At 45.3% G+C, this 19,867-nt stretch overlaps 15 non-coding genes across 15 annotated transcripts; all 15 read right to left on the bottom strand.

The window, feature by feature from the left end:
- Positions 1 to 930: 930 nt before the first annotated feature.
- LOC141190885 (U2 spliceosomal RNA) lies at positions 931 to 1,121 on the bottom strand. The gene has a single exon (XR_012264896.1). It is a non-coding gene; the product is annotated as a U2 spliceosomal RNA (small nuclear RNA).
- Positions 1,122 to 2,242: 1,121 nt separating this feature from the next.
- On the bottom strand, positions 2,243 to 2,433 carry LOC141190886 (U2 spliceosomal RNA). Its single transcript, XR_012264897.1, has one exon. It is a non-coding gene; the product is annotated as a U2 spliceosomal RNA (small nuclear RNA).
- Positions 2,434 to 3,553: 1,120 nt separating this feature from the next.
- On the bottom strand, positions 3,554 to 3,744 carry LOC141190887 (U2 spliceosomal RNA). Its single transcript, XR_012264898.1, has one exon. It is a non-coding gene; the product is annotated as a U2 spliceosomal RNA (small nuclear RNA).
- Positions 3,745 to 4,868: 1,124 nt separating this feature from the next.
- Positions 4,869 to 5,059, bottom strand: LOC141190888 (U2 spliceosomal RNA). The gene has a single exon (XR_012264899.1). It is a non-coding gene; the product is annotated as a U2 spliceosomal RNA (small nuclear RNA).
- Positions 5,060 to 6,179: 1,120 nt separating this feature from the next.
- On the bottom strand, positions 6,180 to 6,370 carry LOC141184897 (U2 spliceosomal RNA). Its single transcript, XR_012259609.1, has one exon. It is a non-coding gene; the product is annotated as a U2 spliceosomal RNA (small nuclear RNA).
- Positions 6,371 to 7,487: 1,117 nt separating this feature from the next.
- LOC141190889 (U2 spliceosomal RNA) lies at positions 7,488 to 7,678 on the bottom strand. The gene has a single exon (XR_012264900.1). It is a non-coding gene; the product is annotated as a U2 spliceosomal RNA (small nuclear RNA).
- Positions 7,679 to 8,798: 1,120 nt separating this feature from the next.
- Positions 8,799 to 8,989, bottom strand: LOC141190890 (U2 spliceosomal RNA). Its single transcript, XR_012264901.1, has one exon. It is a non-coding gene; the product is annotated as a U2 spliceosomal RNA (small nuclear RNA).
- Positions 8,990 to 10,109: 1,120 nt separating this feature from the next.
- Positions 10,110 to 10,300, bottom strand: LOC141190891 (U2 spliceosomal RNA). The gene has a single exon (XR_012264902.1). It is a non-coding gene; the product is annotated as a U2 spliceosomal RNA (small nuclear RNA).
- Positions 10,301 to 11,425: 1,125 nt separating this feature from the next.
- Positions 11,426 to 11,616, bottom strand: LOC141190893 (U2 spliceosomal RNA). Its single transcript, XR_012264904.1, has one exon. It is a non-coding gene; the product is annotated as a U2 spliceosomal RNA (small nuclear RNA).
- A 1,120-nt stretch (positions 11,617 to 12,736) lies between these two features.
- Positions 12,737 to 12,927, bottom strand: LOC141190894 (U2 spliceosomal RNA). Its single transcript, XR_012264905.1, has one exon. It is a non-coding gene; the product is annotated as a U2 spliceosomal RNA (small nuclear RNA).
- A 1,121-nt stretch (positions 12,928 to 14,048) lies between these two features.
- LOC141190895 (U2 spliceosomal RNA) lies at positions 14,049 to 14,239 on the bottom strand. Its single transcript, XR_012264906.1, has one exon. It is a non-coding gene; the product is annotated as a U2 spliceosomal RNA (small nuclear RNA).
- A 1,121-nt stretch (positions 14,240 to 15,360) lies between these two features.
- On the bottom strand, positions 15,361 to 15,551 carry LOC141190896 (U2 spliceosomal RNA). The gene has a single exon (XR_012264907.1). It is a non-coding gene; the product is annotated as a U2 spliceosomal RNA (small nuclear RNA).
- A 1,121-nt stretch (positions 15,552 to 16,672) lies between these two features.
- LOC141185045 (U2 spliceosomal RNA) lies at positions 16,673 to 16,863 on the bottom strand. Its single transcript, XR_012259744.1, has one exon. It is a non-coding gene; the product is annotated as a U2 spliceosomal RNA (small nuclear RNA).
- Positions 16,864 to 17,984: 1,121 nt separating this feature from the next.
- Positions 17,985 to 18,174, bottom strand: LOC141185547 (U2 spliceosomal RNA). The gene has a single exon (XR_012260200.1). It is a non-coding gene; the product is annotated as a U2 spliceosomal RNA (small nuclear RNA).
- A 1,121-nt stretch (positions 18,175 to 19,295) lies between these two features.
- Positions 19,296 to 19,486, bottom strand: LOC141190897 (U2 spliceosomal RNA). The gene has a single exon (XR_012264908.1). It is a non-coding gene; the product is annotated as a U2 spliceosomal RNA (small nuclear RNA).
- Between the last annotated feature and the right edge of the window lie 381 nt (positions 19,487 to 19,867).

The raw sequence follows: 19,867 nt of genomic DNA on the forward strand, positions 1-19,867 counted from the left end.
CAGTACCCTCAACCCCCGGCTGTTCCCACCCGCCTCAACACCGTTGGAAGGGAGGAGAACCAGTTAAGGCGGGGGGGGGGTGGAACGAGCAGCTGTCTACCCTTAGCAGGAGGGTTGCTGATTAATTACCTCTCCTGCTGCTGCTGCTGCTGGCTGTCCAGCAGCAGACTGAAGGTGGCTGCTGCTGTGCGCAGGTATATAAAGGCTCAGAGCCTATTATGACACGCGCAGCCAGCGTTCCATTGCCACATTCCGTCTACTGCAGGCGGGATACCTGGATGGCTGAATGTCACTGAGAAGCTCACAGAGACCGCCATAAGCAACAGTTTAAAAGAATGCCACAGACTAATCAACCAAACTTTTTGGGTTGGTTTCTCTTTTATAGTCTGCAGGCATTAAATGAAAGAAGTCAGTGTTCCAGCAGAGGGAGACAACGTTTCAGAAAAGGCATTGTAGCAAACCAAAAAAGAAATTTTAAGCGCAGCAGAGTAACCAGCTCACATACCTGTTAGCTCAGGTGAGTTTAAAAGGCTGCTGTTGATAACAAGGGCATTTGCTAAATAGATGGTGTGTGTGCAACAATATACTGAAAGGTCAATTATATTGTGCAGCTTATCTCACCACCTGTAGTTATTTAGGTGAAAGCTCCAAAATGCTTGCCTAATATGTCTGTTTATCCAAAAGGAAGTATAGAGGGAGAGCTAGATAGATAGCATTGCATTACATTACATTACATGGCAATGCAATGCACAGTTGCTGAAGTTGAACCAAAATGAGCTTGTCATCTGGCTTCTGCAACTTTTAACATGAAAAATCCAATGAGGAGAAGAAAAGCAAAGCCAAAGAGTCCATCCCAAAATCCGACAAACAAGCAAAATGAACAAAAAGCATTGAATTCAATTCTTTCTGATTTTAGAAACTGCATTAAAGAAGGGGTGCACCGGTCCTGGAGATACTGCAATACCAGGTCAATGCGTGGAGTGGACAGAGCAAGCTCTTTTTCCATCTCCCTGTTCTAAAAATCCATTTAATATATGGTCCCCAGATAGGGGACGTATCAGATATTAAACTGATAAGAACAGATACTACACTTGATCTTAGCCAAAAGGCCGAGAAGCGATAACCAGAATTGGTTTCCGACTACGGTGCCACCCAAGGATTCTGAAAAGTCCATTTGTGGAGATGGCCACCTGGACTCCCGTTAAGAAGACATGCTGTCAACCTCTAGATCCCTCACATGCCTGCACTTTTCGGCTTGCTGCTGCTGCAATCCACGCGTTTTAGATCTGCATAACTCCACCTCTTTTAGCACAGTACCCTCAACCCCCGGCTGTTCCCACCCGCCTCAACACCGTTGGAAGGGAGGAGAACCAATTAAGGCGGGGGGGGGGGTGGAACGAGCAGCTGTCTACCCTTAGCAGGAGGGTTGCTGATTAATTACCTCTCCTGCTGCTGCTGCTGCTGGCTGTCCAGCAGCAGACTGAAGGTGGCTGCTGCTGTGCGCAGGTATATAAAGGCTCAGAGCCTATTATGACACGCGCAGCCAGCGTTCCATTGCCACATTCCGTCTACTGCAGGCGGGATACCTGGATGGCTGAATGTCACTGAGAAGCTCACAGAGACCGCCATAAGCAACAGTTTAAAAGAATGCCACAGACTAATCAACCAAACTTTTTGGGTTGGTTTCTCTTTTATAGTCTGCAGGCATTAAATGAAAGAAGTCAGTGTTCCAGCAGAGGGAGACAACGTTTCAGAAAAGGCATTGTAGCAAACCAAAAAAGAAATTTTAAGCGCAGCAGAGTAACCAGCTCACATACCTGTTAGCTCAGGTGAGTTTAAAAGGCTGCTGTTGATAACAAGGGCATTTGCTAAATAGATGGTGTGTGTGCAACAATATACTGAAAGGTCAATTATATTGTGCAGCTTATCTCACCACCTGTAGTTATTTAGGTGAAAGCTCCAAAATGCTTGCCTAATATGTCTGTTTATCCAAAAGGAAGTATAGAGGGAGAGCTAGATAGATAGCATTGCATTACATTACATTACATGGCAATGCAATGCACAGTTGCTGAAGTTGAACCAAAATGAGCTTGTCATCTGGCTTCTGCAACTTTTAACATGAAAAATCCAATGAGGAGAAGAAAAGCAAAGCCAAAGAGTCCATCCCAAAATCCGACAAACAAGCAAAATGAACAAAAAGCATTGAATTCAATTCTTTCTGATTTTAGAAACTGCATTAAAGAAGGGGTGCACCGGTCCTGGAGATACTGCAATACCAGGTCAATGCGTGGAGTGGACAGAGCAAGCTCTTTTTCCATCTCCCTGTTCTAAAAATCCATTTAATATATGGTCCCCAGATAGGGGACGTATCAGATATTAAACTGATAAGAACAGATACTACACTTGATCTTAGCCAAAAGGCCGAGAAGCGATAACCAGAATTGGTTTCCGACTACGGTGCCACCCAAGGATTCTGAAAAGTCCATTTGTGGAGATGGCCACCTGGACTCCCGTTAAGAAGACATGCTGTCAACCTCTAGATCCCTCACATGCCTGCACTTTTCGGCTTGCTGCTGCTGCAATCCACGCGTTTTAGATCTGCATAACTCCACCTCTTTTAGCACAGTACCCTCAACCCCCGGCTGTTCCCACCCGCCTCAACACCGTTGGAAGGGAGGAGAACCAATTAAGGCGGGGGGGGGGTGGAACGAGCAGCTGTCTACCCTTAGCAGGAGGGTTGCTGATTAATTACCTCTCCTGCTGCTGCTGCTGCTGGCTGTCCAGCAGCAGACTGAAGGTGGCTGCTGCTGTGCGCAGGTATATAAAGGCTCAGAGCCTATTATGACACGCGCAGCCAGCGTTCCATTGCCACATTCCGTCTACTGCAGGCGGGATACCTGGATGGCTGAATGTCACTGAGAAGCTCACAGAGACCGCCATAAGCAACAGTTTAAAAGAATGCCACAGACTAATCAACCAAACTTTTTGGGTTGGTTTCTCTTTTATAGTCTGCAGGCATTAAATGAAAGAAGTCAGTGTTCCAGCAGAGGGAGACAACGTTTCAGAAAAGGCATTGTAGCAAACCAAAAAAGAAATTTTAAGCGCAGCAGAGTAACCAGCTCACATACCTGTTAGCTCAGGTGAGTTTAAAAGGCTGCTGTTGATAACAAGGGCATTTGCTAAATAGATGGTGTGTGTGCAACAATATACTGAAAGGTCAATTATATTGTGCAGCTTATCTCACCACCTGTAGTTATTTAGGTGAAAGCTCCAAAATGCTTGCCTAATATGTCTGTTTATCCAAAAGGAAGTATAGAGGGAGAGCTAGATAGATAGCATTGCATTACATTACATTACATGGCAATGCAATGCACAGTTGCTGAAGTTGAACCAAAATGAGCTTGTCATCTGGCTTCTGCAACTTTTAACATGAAAAATCCAATGAGGAGAAGAAAAGCAAAGCCAAAGAGTCCATCCCAAAATCCGACAAACAAGCAAAATGAACAAAAAGCATTGAATTCAATTCTTTCTGATTTTAGAAACTGCATTAAAGAAGGGGTGCACCGGTCCTGGAGATACTGCAATACCAGGTCAATGCGTGGAGTGGACAGAGCAAGCTCTTTTTCCATCTCCCTGTTCTAAAAATCCATTTAATATATGGTCCCCAGATAGGGGACGTATCAGATATTAAACTGATAAGAACAGATACTACACTTGATCTTAGCCAAAAGGCCGAGAAGCGATAACCAGAATTGGTTTCCAACTACGGTGCCACCCAAGGATTCTGAAAAGTCCATTTGTGGAGATGGCCACCTGGACTCCCGTTAAGAAGACATGCTGTCAACCTCTAGATCCCTCACATGCCTGCACTTTTCGGCTTGCTGCTGCTGCAATCCACGCGTTTTAGATCTGCATAACTCCACCTCTTTTAGCACAGTACCCTCAACCCCCGGCTGTTCCCACCCGCCTCAACACCGTTGGAAGGGAGGAGAACCAATTAAGGCGGGGGGGGGGGTGGAACGAGCAGCTGTCTACCCTTAGCAGGAGGGTTGCTGATTAATTATTACCTCTCCTGCTGCTGCTGCTGCTGGCTGTCCAGCAGCAGACTGAAGGTGGCTGCTGCTGTGCGCAGGTATATAAAGGCTCAGAGCCTATTATGACACGCGCAGCCAGCGTTCCATTGCCACATTCCGTCTACTGCAGGCGGGATACCTGGATGGCTGAATGTCACTGAGAAGCTCACAGAGACCGCCATAAGCAACAGTTTAAAAGAATGCCACAGACTAATCAACCAAACTTTTTGGGTTGGTTTCTCTTTTATAGTCTGCAGGCATTAAATGAAAGAAGTCAGTGTTCCAGCAGAGGGAGACAACGTTTCAGAAAAGGCATTGTAGCAAACCAAAAAAGAAATTTTAAGCGCAGCAGAGTAACCAGCTCACATACCTGTTAGCTCAGGTGAGTTTAAAAGGCTCCTGTTGATTACAAGGGCATTTGCTAAATAGATGGTGTGTGTGCAACAATATACTGAAAGGTCAATTATATTGTGCAGCTTATCTCACCACCTGTAGTTATTTAGGTGAAAGCTCCAAAATGCTTGCCTAATATGTCTGTTTATCCAAAAGGAAGTATAGAGGGAGAGCTAGATAGATAGCATTGCATTACATTACATTACATGGCAATGCAATGCACAGTTGCTGAAGTTGAACCAAAATGAGCTTGTCATCTGGCTTCTGCAACTTTTAACATGAAAAATCCAATGAGGAGAAGAAAAGCAAAGCCAAAGAGTCCATCCCAAAATCCGACAAACAAGCAAAATGAACAAAAAGCATTGAATTCAATTCTTTCTGATTTTAGAAACTGCATTAAAGAAGGGGTGCACCGGTCCTGGAGATACTGCAATACCAGGTCAATGCGTGGAGTGGACAGAGCAAGCTCTTTTTCCATCTCCCTGTTCTAAAAATCCATTTAATATATGGTCCCCAGATAGGGGACGTATCAGATATTAAACTGATAAGAACAGATACTACACTTGATCTTAGCCAAAAGGCCGAGAAGCGATAACCAGAATTGGTTTCCGACTACGGTGCCACCCAAGGATTCTGAAAAGTCCATTTGTGGAGATGGCCACCTGGACTCCCGTTAAGAAGACATGCTGTCAACCTCTAGATCCCTCACATGCCTGCACTTTTCGGCTTGCTGCTGCTGCAATCCACGCGTTTTAGATCTGCATAACTCCACCTCTTTTAGCACAGTACCCTCAACCCCTGGCTGTTCCCACCCGCCTCAACACCGTTGGAAGGGAGGAGAACCAATTAAGGCGGGGGGGGGGTGGAACGAGCAGCTGTCTACCCTTAGCAGGAGGGTTGCTGATTAATTACCTCTCCTGCTGCTGCTGCTGCTGGCTGTCCAGCAGCAGACTGAAGGTGGCTGCTGCTGTGCGCAGGTATATAAAGGCTCAGAGCCTATTATGACACGCGCAGCCAGCGTTCCATTGCCACATTCCGTCTACTGCAGGCGGGATACCTGGATGGCTGAATGTCACTGAGAAGCTCACAGAGACCGCCATAAGCAACAGTTTAAAAGAATGCCACAGACTAATCAACCAAACATTTTGGGTTGGTTTCTCTTTTATAGTCTGCAGGCATTAAATGAAAGAAGTCAGTGTTCCAGCAGAGGGAGACAACGTTTCAGAAAAGGCATTGTAGCAAACCAAAAAAGAAATTTTAAGCGCAGCAGAGTAACCAGCTCACATACCTGTTAGCTCAGGTGAGTTTAAAAGGCTGCTGTTGATAACAAGGGCATTTGCTAAATAGATGGTGTGTGTGCAACAATATACTGAAAGGTCAATTATATTGTGCAGCTTATCTCACCACCTGTAGTTATTTAGGTGAAAGCTCCAAAATGCTTGCCTAATATGTCTGTTTATCCAAAAGGAAGTATAGAGGGAGAGCTAGATAGATAGCATCGCATTACATTACATTACATGGCAATGCAATGCACAGTTGCTGAAGTTGAACCAAAATGAGCTTGTCATCTGGCTTCTGCAACTTTTAACATGAAAAATCCAATGAGGAGAAGAAAAGCAAAGCCAAAGAGTCCATCCCAAAATCCGACAAACAAGCAAAATGAACAAAAAGCATTGAATTCAATTCTTTCTGATTTTAGAAACTGCATTAAAGAAGGGGTGCACCGGTTCTGGAGATACTGCAATACCAGGTCAATGCGTGGAGTGGACAGAGCAAGCTCTTTTTCCATCTCCCTGTTCTAAAAATCCATTTAATATATGGTCCCCAGATAGGGGACGTATCAGATATTAAACTGATAAGAACAGATACTACACTTGATCTTAGCCAAAAGGCCGAGAAGCGATAACCAGAATTGGTTTCCGACTACGGTGCCACCCAAGGACTCTGAAAAGTCCATTTGTGGAGATGGCCACCTGGACTCCTGTTAAGAAGACATGCTGTCAACCTCTAGATCCCTCACATGCCTGCACTTTTCGGCTTGCTGCTGCTGCAATCCACGCGTTTTAGATCTGCATAACTCCACCTCTTTTAGCACAGTACCCTCAACCCCCGGCTGTTCCCACCCGCCTCAACACCGTTGGAAGGGAGGAGAACCAATTAAGGCGGGGGGGGGGTGGAACGAGCAGCTGTCTACCCTTAGCAGGAGGGTTGCTGATTAATTACCTCTCCTGCTGCTGCTGCTGGCTGTCCAGCAGCAGACTGAAGGTGGCTGCTGCTGTGCGCAGGTATATAAAGGCTCAGAGCCTATTATGACACGCGCAGCCAGCGTTCCATTGCCACATTCCGTCCACTGCAGGCGGGATACCTGGATGGCTGAATGTCACTGAGAAGCTCACAGAGACCGCCATAAGCAACAGTTTAAAAGAATGCCACAGACTAATCAACCAAACTTTTTGGGTTGGTTTCTCTTTTATAGTCTGCAGGCATTAAATGAAAGAAGTCAGTGTTCCAGCAGAGGGAGACAACGTTTCAGAAAAGGCATTGTAGCAAACCAAAAAAGAAATTTTAAGCGCAGCAGAGTAACCAGCTCACATACCTGTTAGCTCAGGTGAGTTTAAAAGGCTGCTGTTGATAACAAGGGCATTTGCTAAATAGATGGTGTGTGTGCAACAATATACTGAAAGGTCAATTATATTGTGCAGCTTATCTCACCACCTGTAGTTATTTAGGTGAAAGCTAAAAAATGCTTGCCTAATATGTCTGTTTATCCAAAAGGAAGTATAGAGGGAGAGCTAGATAGATAGCATTGCATTACATTACATTACATGGCAATGCAATGCACAGTTGCTGAAGTTGAACCAAAATGAGCTTGTCATCTGGCTTCTGCAACTTTTAACATGAAAAATCCAATGAGGAGAAGAAAAGCAAAGCCAAAGAGTCCATCCCAAAATCCGACAAACAAGCAAAATGAACAAAAAGCATTGAATTCAATTCTTTCTGATTTTAGAAACTGCATTAAAGAAGGGGTGCACCGGTCCTGGAGATACTGCAATACCAGGTCAATGCGTGGAGTGGACAGAGCAAGCTCTTTTTCCATCTCCCTGTTCTAAAAATCCATTTAATATATGGTCCCCAGATAGGGGACGTATCAGATATTAAACTGATAAGAACAGATACTACACTTGATCTTAGCCAAAAGGCCGAGAAGCGATAACCAGAATTGGTTTCCGACTACGGTGCCACCCAAGGATTCTGAAAAGTCCATTTGTGGAGATGGCCACCTGGACTCCCGTTAAGAAGACATGCTGTCAACCTCTAGATCCCTCACATGCCTGCACTTTTCGGCTTGCTGCTGCTGCAATCCACGCGTTTTAGATCTGCATAACTCCACCTCTTTTAGCACAGTACCCTCAACCCCCGGCTGTTCCCACCCACCTCAACACCGTTGGAAGGGAGGAGAACCAATTAAGGCGGGGGGGGGGTGGAACGAGCAGCTGTCTACCCTTAGCAGGAGGGTTGCTGATTAATTACCTCTCCTGCTGCTGCTGCTGCTGGCTGTCCAGCAGCAGACTGAAGGTGGCTGCTGCTGTGCGCAGGTATATAAAGGCTCAGAGCCTATTATGACACGCGCAGCCAGCGTTCCATTGCCACATTCCGTCTACTGCAGGCGGGATACCTGGATGGCTGAATGTCACTGAGAAGCTCACAGAGACCGCCATAAGCAACAGTTTAAAAGAATGCCACAGACTAATCAACCAAACTTTTTGGGTTGGTTTCTCTTTTATAGTCTGCAGGCATTAAATGAAAGAAGTCAGTGTTCCAGCAGAGGGAGACAACGTTTCAGAAAAGGCATTGTAGCAAACCAAAAAAGAAATTTTAAGCGCAGCAGAGTAACCAGCTCACATACCTGTTAGCTCAGGTGAGTTTAAAAGGCTGCTGTTGATAACAAGGGCATTTGCTAAATAGATGGTGTGTGTGCAATAATATACTGAAAGGTCAATTATATTGTGCAGCTTATCTCACCACCTGTAGTTATTTAAGTGAAAGCTCCAAAATGCTTGCCTAATATGTCTGTTTATCCAAAAGGAAGTATAGAGGGAGAGCTAGATAGATAGCATTGCATTACATTACATTACATGGCAATGCAATGCACAGTTGCTGAAGTTGAACCAAAATGAGCTTGTCATCTGGCTTCTGCAACTTTTAACATGAAAAATCCAATGAGGAGAAGAAAAGCAAAGCCAAAGAGTCCATCCCAAAATCCGACAAACAAGCAAAATGAACAAAAAGCATTGAATTCAATTCTTTCTGATTTTAGAAACTGCATTAAAGAAGGGGTGCACCGGTCCTGGAGATACTGCAATACCAGGTCAATGCGTGGAGTGGACAGAGCAAGCTCTTTTTCCATCTCCCTGTTCTAAAAATCCATTTAATATATGGTCCCCAGATAGGGGACGTATCAGATATTAAACTGATAAGAACAGATACTACACTTGATCTTAGCCAAAAGGCCGAGAAGCGATAACCAGAATTGGTTTCCGACTACGGTGCCACCCAAGGATTCTGAAAAGTCCATTTGTGGAGATGGCCACCTGGACTCCCGTTAAGAAGACATGCTGTCAACCTCTAGATCCCTCACATGCCTGCACTTTTCGGCTTGCTGCTGCTGCAATCCACGCGTTTTAGATCTGCATAACTCCACCTCTTTTAGCACAGTACCCTCAACCCCCGGCTGTTCCCACCCGCCTCAACACCGTTGGAAGGGAGGAGAACCAGTTAAGGCGGGGGGGGGGTGGAACGAGCAGCTGTCTACCCTTAGCAGGAGGGTTGCTGATTAATTACCTCTCCTGCTGCTGCTGCTGCTGGCTGTCCAGCAGCAGACTGAAGGTGGCTGCTGCTGTGCGCAGGTATATAAAGGCTCAGAGCCTATTATGACACGCGCAGCCAGCGTTCCATTGCCACATTCCGTCTACTGCAGGCGGGATACCTGGATGGCTGAATGTCACTGAGAAGCTCACAGAGACCGCCATAAGCAACAGTTTAAAAGAATGCCACAGACTAATCAACCAAACTTTTTGGGTTGGTTTCTCTTTTATAGTCTGCAGGCATTAAATGAAAGAAGTCAGTGTTCCAGCAGAGGGAGACAACGTTTCAGAAAAGGCATTGTAGCAAACCAAAAAAGAAATTTTAAGCGCAGCAGAGTAACCAGCTCACATACCTGTTAGCTCAGGTGAGTTTAAAAGGCTGCTGTTGATAACAAGGGCATTTGCTAAATAGATGGTGTGTGTGCAACAATATACTGAAAGGTCAATTATATTGTGCAGCTTATCTCACCACCTGTAGTTATTTAGGTGAAAGCTCCAAAATGCTTGCCTAATATGTCTGTTTATCCAAAAGGAAGTATAGAGGGAGAGCTAGATAGATAGCATTGCATTACATTACATTACATGGCAATGCAATGCACAGTTGCTGAAGTTGAACCAAAATGAGCTTGTCATCTGGCTTCTGCAACTTTTAACATGAAAAATCCAATGAGGAGAAGAAAAGCAAAGCCAAAGAGTCCATCCCAAAATCCGACAAACAAGCAAAATGAACAAAAAGCATTGAATTCAATTCTTTCTGATTTTAGAAACTGCATTAAAGAAGGGGTGCACCGGTCCTGGAGATACTGCAATACCAGGTCAATGCGTGGAGTGGACAGAGCAAGCTCTTTTTCCATCTCCCTGTTCTAAAAATCCATTTAATATATGGTCCCCAGATAGGGGACGTATCAGATATTAAACTGATAAGAACAGATACTACACTTGATCTTAGCCAAAAGGCCGAGAAGCGATAACCAGAATTGGTTTCCGACTACGGTGCCACCCAAGGATTCTGAAAAGTCCATTTGTGGAGATGGCCACCTGGACTCCCGTTAAGAAGACATGCTGTCAACCTCTAGATCCCTCACATGCCTGCACTTTTCGGCTTGCTGCTGCTGCAATCCACGCGTTTTAGATCTGCATAACTCCACCTCTTTTAGCACAGTACCCTCAACCCCCGGCTGTTCCCACCCGCCTCAACACCGTTGGAAGGAAGGAGAACCAATTAAGGCGGGGGGGGGGGGGGGTGGAACGAGCAGCTGTCTACCCTTAGCAGGAGGGTTGCTGATTAATTACCTCTCCTGCTGCTGCTGCTGCTGGCTGTCCAGCAGCAGACTGAAGGTGGCTGCTGCTGTGCGCAGGTATATAAAGGCTCAGAGCCTATTATGACACGCGCAGCCAGCGTTCCATTGCCACATTCCGTCTACTGCAGGCGGGATACCTGGATGGCTGAATGTCACTGAGAAGCTCACAGAGACCGCCATAAGCAACAGTTTAAAAGAATGCCACAGACTAATCAACCAAACTTTTTGGGTTGGTTTCTCTTTTATAGTCTGCAGGCATTAAATGAAAGAAGTCAGTGTTCCAGCAGAGGGAGACAACGTTTCAGAAAAGGCATTGTAGCAAACCAAAAAAGAAATTTTAAGCGCAGCAGAGTAACCAGCTCACATACCTGTTAGCTCAGGTGAGTTTAAAAGGCTGCTGTTGATAACAAGGGCATTTGCTAAATAGATGGTGTGTGTGCAACAATATACTGAAAGGTCAATTATATTGTGCAGCTTATCTCACCACCTGTAGTTATTTAGGTGAAAGCTCCAAAATGCTTGCCTAATATGTCTGTTTATCCAAAAGGAAGTATAGAGGGAGAGCTAGATAGATAGCATTGCATTACATTACATTACATGGCAATGCAATGCACAGTTGCTGAAGTTGAACCAAAATGAGCTTGTCATCTGGCTTCTGCAACTTTTAACATGAAAAATCCAATGAGGAGAAGAAAAGCAAAGCCAAAGAGTCCATCCCAAAATCCGACAAACAAGCAAAATGAACAAAAAGCATTGAATTCAATTCTTTCTGATTTTAGAAACTGCATTAAAGAAGGGGTGCACCGGTCCTGGAGATACTGCAATACCAGGTCAATGCGTGGAGTGGACAGAGCAAGCTCTTTTTCCATCTCCCTGTTCTAAAAATCCATTTAATATATGGTCCCCAGATAGGGGACGTATCAGATATTAAACTGATAAGAACAGATACTACACTTGATCTTAGCCAAAAGGCCGAGAAGCGATAACCAGAATTGGTTTCCGACTACGGTGCCACCCAAGGATTCTGAAAAGTCCATTTGTGGAGATGGCCACCTGGACTCCCGTTAAGAAGACATGCTGTCAACCTCTAGATCCCTCACATGCCTGCACTTTTCGGCTTGCTGCTGCTGCAATCCACGCGTTTTAGATCTGCATAACTCCACCTCTTTTAGCACAGTACCCTCAACCCCCGGCTGTTCCCACCCGCCTCAACACCGTTGGAAGGGAGGAGAACCAGTTAAGGCGGGGGGGGGGTGGAACGAGCAGCTGTCTACCCTTAGCAGGAGGGTTGCTGATTAATTACCTCTCCTGCTGCTGCTGCTGCTGGCTGTCCAGCAGCAGACTGAAGGTGGCTGCTGCTGTGCGCAGGTATATAAAGGCTCAGAGCCTATTATGACACGCGCAGCCAGCGTTCCATTGCCACATTCCGTCTACTGCAGGCGGGATACCTGGATGGCTGAATGTCACTGAGAAGCTCACAGAGACCGCCATAAGCAACAGTTTAAAAGAATGCCACAGACTAATCAACCAAACTTTTTGGGTTGGTTTCTCTTTTATAGTCTGCAGGCATTAAATGAAAGAAGTCAGTGTTCCAGCAGAGGGAGACAACGTTTCAGAAAAGGCATTGTAGCAAACCAAAAAAGAAATTTTAAGCGCAGCAGAGTAACCAGCTCACATACCTGTTAGCTCAGGTGAGTTTAAAAGGCTGCTGTTGATAACAAGGGCATTTGCTAAATAGATGGTGTGTGTGCAACAATATACTGAAAGGTCAATTATATTGTGCAGCTTATCTCACCACCTGTAGTTATTTAGGTGAAAGCTCCAAAATGCTTGCCTAATATGTCTGTTTATCCAAAAGGAAGTATAGAGGGAGAGCTAGATAGATAGCATTGCATTACATTACATTACATGGCAATGCAATGCACAGTTGCTGAAGTTGAACCAAAATGAGCTTGTCATCTGGCTTCTGCAACTTTTAACATGAAAAATCCAATGAGGAGAAGAAAAGCAAAGCCAAAGAGTCCATCCCAAAATCCGACAAACAAGCAAAATGAACAAAAAGCATTGAATTCAATTCTTTCTGATTTTAGAAACTGCATTAAAGAAGGGGTGCACCGGTCCTGGAGATACTGCAATACCAGGTCAATGCGTGGAGTGGACAGAGCAAGCTCTTTTTCCATCTCCCTGTTCTAAAAATCCATTTAATATATGGTCCCCAGATAGGGGACGTATCAGATATTAAACTGATAAGAACAGATACTACACTTGATCTTAGCCAAAAGGCCGAGAAGCGATAACCAGAATTGGTTTCCGACTACGGTGCCACCCAAGGATTCTGAAAAGTCCATTTGTGGAGATGGCCACCTGGACTCCCGTTAAGAAGACATGCTGTCAACCTCTAGATCCCTCACATGCCTGCACTTTTCGGCTTGCTGCTGCTGCAATCCACGCGTTTTAGATCTGCATAACTCCACCTCTTTTAGCACAGTACCCTCAACCCCCGGCTGTTCCCACCCGCCTCAACACCGTTGGAAGGGAGGAGAACCAATTAAGGCGGGGGGGGGGGTGGAACGAGCAGCTGTCTACCCTTAGCAGGAGGGTTGCTGATTAATTACCTCTCCTGCTGCTGCTGCTGCTGGCTGTCCAGCAGCAGACTGAAGGTGGCTGCTGCTGTGCGCAGGTATATAAAGGCTCAGAGCCTATTATGACACGCGCAGCCAGCGTTCCATTGCCACATTCCGTCTACTGCAGGCGGGATACCTGGATGGCTGAATGTCACTGAGAAGCTCACAGAGACCGCCATAAGCAACAGTTTAAAAGAATGCCACAGACTAATCAACCAAACTTTTTGGGTTGGTTTCTCTTTTATAGTCTGCAGGCATTAAATGAAAGAAGTCAGTGTTCCAGCAGAGGGAGACAACGTTTCAGAAAAGGCATTGTAGCAAACCAAAAAAGAAATTTTAAGCGCAGCAGAGTAACCAGCTCACATACCTGTTAGCTCAGGTGAGTTTAAAAGGCTGCTGTTGATAACAAGGGCATTTGCTAAATAGATGGTGTGTGTGCAACAATATACTGAAAGGTCAATTATATTGTGCAGCTTATCTCACCACCTGTAGTTATTTAGGTGAAAGCTCCAAAATGCTTGCCTAATATGTCTGTTTATCCAAAAGGAAGTATAGAGGGAGAGCTAGATAGATAGCATTGCATTACATTACATTACATGGCAATGCAATGCACAGTTGCTGAAGTTGAACCAAAATGAGCTTGTCATCTGGCTTCTGCAACTTTTAACATGAAAAATCCAATGAGGAGAAGAAAAGCAAAGCCAAAGAGTCCATCCCAAAATCCGACAAACAAGCAAAATGAACAAAAAGCATTGAATTCAATTCTTTCTGATTTTAGAAACTGCATTAAAGAAGGGGTGCACCGGTCCTGGAGATACTGCAATACCAGGTCAATGCGTGGAGTGGACAGAGCAAGCTCTTTTTCCATCTCCCTGTTCTAAAAATCCATTTAATATATGGTCCCCAGATAGGGGACGTATCAGATATTAAACTGATAAGAACAGATACTACACTTGATCTTAGCCAAAAGGCCGAGAAGCGATAACCAGAATTGGTTTCCGACTACGGTGCCACCCAAGGATTCTGAAAAGTCCATTTGTGGAGATGGCCACCTGGACTCCCGTTAAGAAGACATGCTGTCAACCTCTAGATCCCTCACATGCCTGCACTTTTCGGCTTGCTGCTGCTGCAATCCACGCGTTTTAGATCTGCATAACTCCACCTCTTTTAGCACAGTACCCTCAACCCCCGGCTGTTCCCACCCGCCTCAACACCGTTGGAAGGGAGGAGAACCAATTAAGGCGGGGGGGGGGGTGGAACGAGCAGCTGTCTACCCTTAGCAGGAGGGTTGCTGATTAATTACCTCTCCTGCTGCTGCTGCTGCTGGCTGTCCAGCAGCAGACTGAAGGTGGCTGCTGCTGTGCGCAGGTATATAAAGGCTCAGAGCCTATTATGACACGCGCAGCCAGCGTTCCATTGCCACATTCCGTCTACTGCAGGCGGGATACCTGGATGGCTGAATGTCACTGAGAAGCTCACAGAGACCGCCATAAGCAACAGTTTAAAAGAATGCCACAGACTAATCAACCAAACTTTTTGGGTTGGTTTCTCTTTTATAGTCTGCAGGCATTAAATGAAAGAAGTCAGTGTTCCAGCAGAGGGAGACAACGTTTCAGAAAAGGCATTGTAGCAAACCAAAAAAGAAATTTTAAGCGCAGCAGAGTAACCAGCTCACATACCTGTTAGCTCAGGTGAGTTTAAAAGGCTGCTGTTGATAACAAGGGCATTTGCTAAATAGATGGTGTGTGTGCAACAATATACTGAAAGGTCAATTATATTGTGCAGCTTATCTCACCACCTGTAGTTATTTAGGTGAAAGCTCCAAAATGCTTGCCTAATATGTCTGTTTATCCAAAAGGAAGTATAGAGGGAGAGCTAGATAGATAGCATTGCATTACATTACATTACATGGCAATGCAATGCACAGTTGCTGAAGTTGAACCAAAATGAGCTTGTCATCTGGCTTCTGCAACTTTTAACATGAAAAATCCAATGAGGAGAAGAAAAGCAAAGCCAAAGAGTCCATCCCAAAATCCGACAAACAAGCAAAATGAACAAAAAGCATTGAATTCAATTCTTTCTGATTTTAGAAACTGCATTAAAGAAGGGGTGCACCGGTCCTGGAGATACTGCAATACCAGGTCAATGCGTGGAGTGGACAGAGCAAGCTCTTTTTCCATCTCCCTGTTCTAAAAATCCATTTAATATATGGTCCCCAGATAGGGGACGTATCAGATATTAAACTGATAAGAACAGATACTACACTTGATCTTAGCCAAAAGGCCGAGAAGCGATAACCAGAATTGGTTTCCGACTACGGTGCCACCCAAGGATTCTGAAAAGTCCATTTGTGGAGATGGCCACCTGGACTCCCGTTAAGAAGACATGCTGTCAACCTCTAGATCCCTCACATGCCTGCACTTTTCGGCTTGCTGCTGCTGCAATCCACGCGTTTTAGATCTGCATAACTCCACCTCTTTTAGCACAGTACCCTCAACCCCCGGCTGTTCCCACCCGCCTCAACACCGTTGGAAGGGAGGAGAACCAATTAAGGCGGGGGGGGGGGTGGAACGAGCAGCTGTCTACCCTTAGCAGGAGGGTTGCTGATTAATTACCTCTCCTGCTGCTGCTGCTCCTGGCTGTCCAGCAGCAGACTGAAGGTGGCTGCTGCTGTGCGCAGGTATATAAAGGCTCAGAGCCTATTATGACACGCGCAGCCAGCGTTCCATTGCCACATTCCGTCTACTGCAGGCGGGATACCTGGATGGCTGAATGTCACTGAGAAGCTCACAGAGACCGCCATAAGCAACAGTTTAAAAGAATGCCACAGACTAATCAACCAAACTTTTTGGGTTGGTTTCTCTTTTATAGTCTGCAGGCATTAAATGAAAGAAGTCAGTGTTCCAGCAGAGGGAGACAACGTTTCAGAAAAGGCATTGTAGCAAACCAAAAAAGAAATTTTAAGCGCAGCAGAGTAACCAGCTCACATACCTGTTAGCTCAGGTGAGTTTAAAAGGCTGCTGTTGATAACAAGGGCATTTGCTAAATAGATGGTGTGTGTGCAACAATATACTGAAAGGTCAATTATATTGTGCAGCTTATCTCACCACCTGTAGTTATTTAGGTGAAAGCTCCAAAATGCTTGCCTAATATGTCTGTTTATCCAAAAGGAAGTATAGAGGGAGAGCTAGATAGATAGCATTGCATTACATTACATTACATGGCAATGCAATGCACAGTTGCTGAAGTTGAACCAAAATGAGCTTGTCATCTGGCTTCTGCAACTTTTAACATGAAAAATCCAATGAGGAGAAGAAAAGCAAAGCCAAAGAGTCCATCCCAAAATCCGACAAACAAGCAAAATGAACAAAAAGCATTGAATTCAATTCTTTCTGATTTTAGAAACTGCATTAAAGAAGGGGTGCACCGGTCCTGGAGATACTGCAATATCAGGTCAATGCGTGGAGTGGACAGAGCAAGCTCTTTTTCCATCTCCCTGTTCTAAAAATCCATTTAATATATGGTCCCCAGATAGGGGACGTATCAGATATTAAACTGATAAGAACAGATACTACACTTGATCTTAGCCAAAAGGCCGAGAAGCGATAACCAGAATTGGTTTCCGACTACGGTGCCACCCAAGGATTCTGAAAAGTCCATTTGTGGAGATGGCCACCTGGACTCCCGTTAAGAAGACATGCTGTCAGCCTCTAGATCCCTCACATGCCTGCACTTTTCGGCTTGCTGCTGCTGCAATCCACGCGTTTTAGATCTGCATAACTCCACCTCTTTTAGCACAGTACCCTCAACCCCCGGCTGTTCCCACCCGCCTCAACACCGTTGGAAGGGAGGAGAACCAATTAAGGCGGGGGGGGGGGTGGAACGAGCAGCTGTCTACCCTTAGCAGGAGGGTTGCTGATTTATTACCTCTCCTGCTGCTGCTGCTGCTGGCTGTCCAGCAGCAGACTGAAGGTGGCTGCTGCTGTGCGCAGGTATATAAAGGCTCAGAGCCTATTATGACACGCGCAGCCAGCGTTCCATTGCCACATTCCGTCTACTGCAGGCGGGATACCTGGATGGCTGAATGTCACTGAGAAGCTCACAGAGACCGCCATAAGCAACAGTTTAAAAGAATGCCACAGACTAATCAACCAAACTTTTTGGGTTGGTTTCTCTTTTATAGTCTGCAGGCATTAAATGAAAGAAGTCAGTGTTCCAGCAGAGGGAGACAACGTTTCAGAAAAGGCATTGTAGCAAACCAAAAAAGAAATTTTAAGCGCAGCAGAGTAACCAGCTCACATACCTGTTAGCTCAGGTGAGTTTAAAAGGCTGCTGTTGATAACAAGGGCATTTGCTAAATAGATGGTGTGTGTGCAACAATATACTGAAAGGTCAATTATATTGTGCAGCTTATCTCACCACCTGTAGTTATTTAGGTGAAAGCTCCAAAATGCTTGCCTAATATGTCTGTTTATCCAAAAGGAAGTATAGAGGGAGAGCTAGATAGATAGCATTGCATTACATTACATTACATGGCAATGCAATGCACAGTTGCTGAAGTTGAACCAAAATGAGCTTGTCATCTGGCTTCTGCAACTTTTAACATGAAAAATCCAATGAGGAGAAGAAAAGCAAAGCCAAAGAGTCCATCCCAAAATCCGACAAACAAGCAAAATGAACAAAAAGCATTGAATTCAATTCTTTCTGATTTTAGAAACTGCATTAAAGAAGGGGTGCACCGGTCCTGGAGATACTGCAATACCAGGTCAATGCGTGGAGTGGACAGAGCAAGCTCTTTTTCCATCTCCCTGTTCTAAAAGCCATTTAATATATGGTCCCCAGATAGGGGACGTATCAGATATTAAACTGATAAGAACAGATACTACACTTGATCTTAGCCAAAAGGCCGAGAAGCGATAACCAGAATTGGTTTCCGACTACGGTGCCACCCAAGGATTCTGAAAAGTCCATTTGTGGAGATGGCCACCTGGACTCCCGTTAAGAAGACATGCTGTCAACCTCTAGATCCCTCACATGCCTGCACTTTTCGGCTTGCTGCTGCTGCAATCCACGCGTTTTAGATCTGCATAACTCCACCTCTTTTAGCACAGTACCCTCAACCCCCGGCTGTTCCCACCCGCCTCAACACCGTTGGAAGGGAGGAGAACCAATTAAGGCGGGGGGGGGGGTGGAACGAGCAGCTGTCTACCCTTAGCAGGAGGGTTGCTGATTAATTACCTCTCCTGCTGCTGCTGCTGCTGGCTGTCCAGCAGCAGACTGAAGGTGGCTGCTGCTGTGCGCAGGTATATAAAGGCTCAGAGCCTATTATGACACGCGCAGCCAGCGTTCCATTGCCACATTCCGTCTAGTGCAGGCGGGATACCTGGATGGCTGAATGTCACTGAGAAGCTCACAGAGACCGCCATAAGCAACAGTTTAAAAGAATGCCACAGACTAATCAACCAAACTTTTTGGGTTGGTTTCTCTTTTATAGTCTGCAGGCATTAAATGAAAGAAGTCAGTGTTCCAGCAGAGGGAGACAACGTTTCAGAAAAGGCATTGTAGCAAACCAAAAAAGAAATTTTAAGCGCAGCAGAGTAACCAGCTCACATACCTGTTAGCTCAGGTGAGTTTAAAAGGCTGCTGTTGATAACAAGGGCATTTGCTAAATAGATGGTGTGTGTGCAACAATATACTGAAAGGTCAATTATATTGTGCAGCTTATCTCACCACCTGTAGTTATTTAGGTGAAAGCTCCAAAATGCTTGCCTAATATGTCTGTTTATCCAAAAGGAAGTATAGAGGGAGAGCTAGATAGATAGCATTGCATTACATTACATTACATGGCAATGCAATGCACAGTTGCTGAAGTTGAACCAAAATGAGCTTGTCATCTGGCTTCTGCAACTTTTAACATGAAAAATCCAATGAGGAGAAGAAAAGCAAAGCCAAAGAGTCCATCCCAAAATCCGACAAACAAGCAAAATGAACAAAAAGCATTGAATTCAATTCTTTCTGATTTTAGAAACTGCATTAAAGAAGGGGTGCACCGGTCCTGGAGATACTGCAATACCAGGTCAATGCGTGGAGTGGACAGAGCAAGCTCTTTTTCCATCTCCCTGTTCTAAAAATCCATTTAATATATGGTCCCCAGATAGGGGACGTATCAGATATTAAACTGATAAGAACAGATACTACACTTGATCTTAGCCAAAAGGCCGAGAAGCGATAACCAGAATTGGTTTCCGACTACGGTGCCACCCAAGGATTCTGAAAAGTCCATTTGTGGAGATGGCCACCTGGACTCCCGTTAAGAAGACATGCTGTCAACCTCTAGATCCCTCACATGCCTGCACTTTTCGGCTTGCTGCTGCTGCAATCCACGCGTTTTAGATCTGCATAACTCCACCTCTTTTAGCACAGTACCCTCAACCCCCGGCTGTTCCCACCCGCCTCAACACCGTTGGAAGGGAGGAGAACCAATTAAGGCGGGGGGGGGGTGGAACGAGCAGCTGTCTACCCTTAGCAGGAGGGTTGCTGATTAATTACCTCTCCTGCTGCTGCTGCTGCTGGCTGTCCAGCAGCAGACTGAAGGTGGCTGCTGCTGTGCG

Source organism: Phyllobates terribilis, unplaced genomic scaffold (assembly GCF_046119375.1).
Source record: "Phyllobates terribilis strain yellow unplaced genomic scaffold, ASM4611937v1 Scaffold_40__1_contigs__length_11209783, whole genome shotgun sequence".
In the NCBI taxonomy this organism is placed as follows: Eukaryota; Metazoa; Chordata; class Amphibia; order Anura; family Dendrobatidae; genus Phyllobates; species Phyllobates terribilis.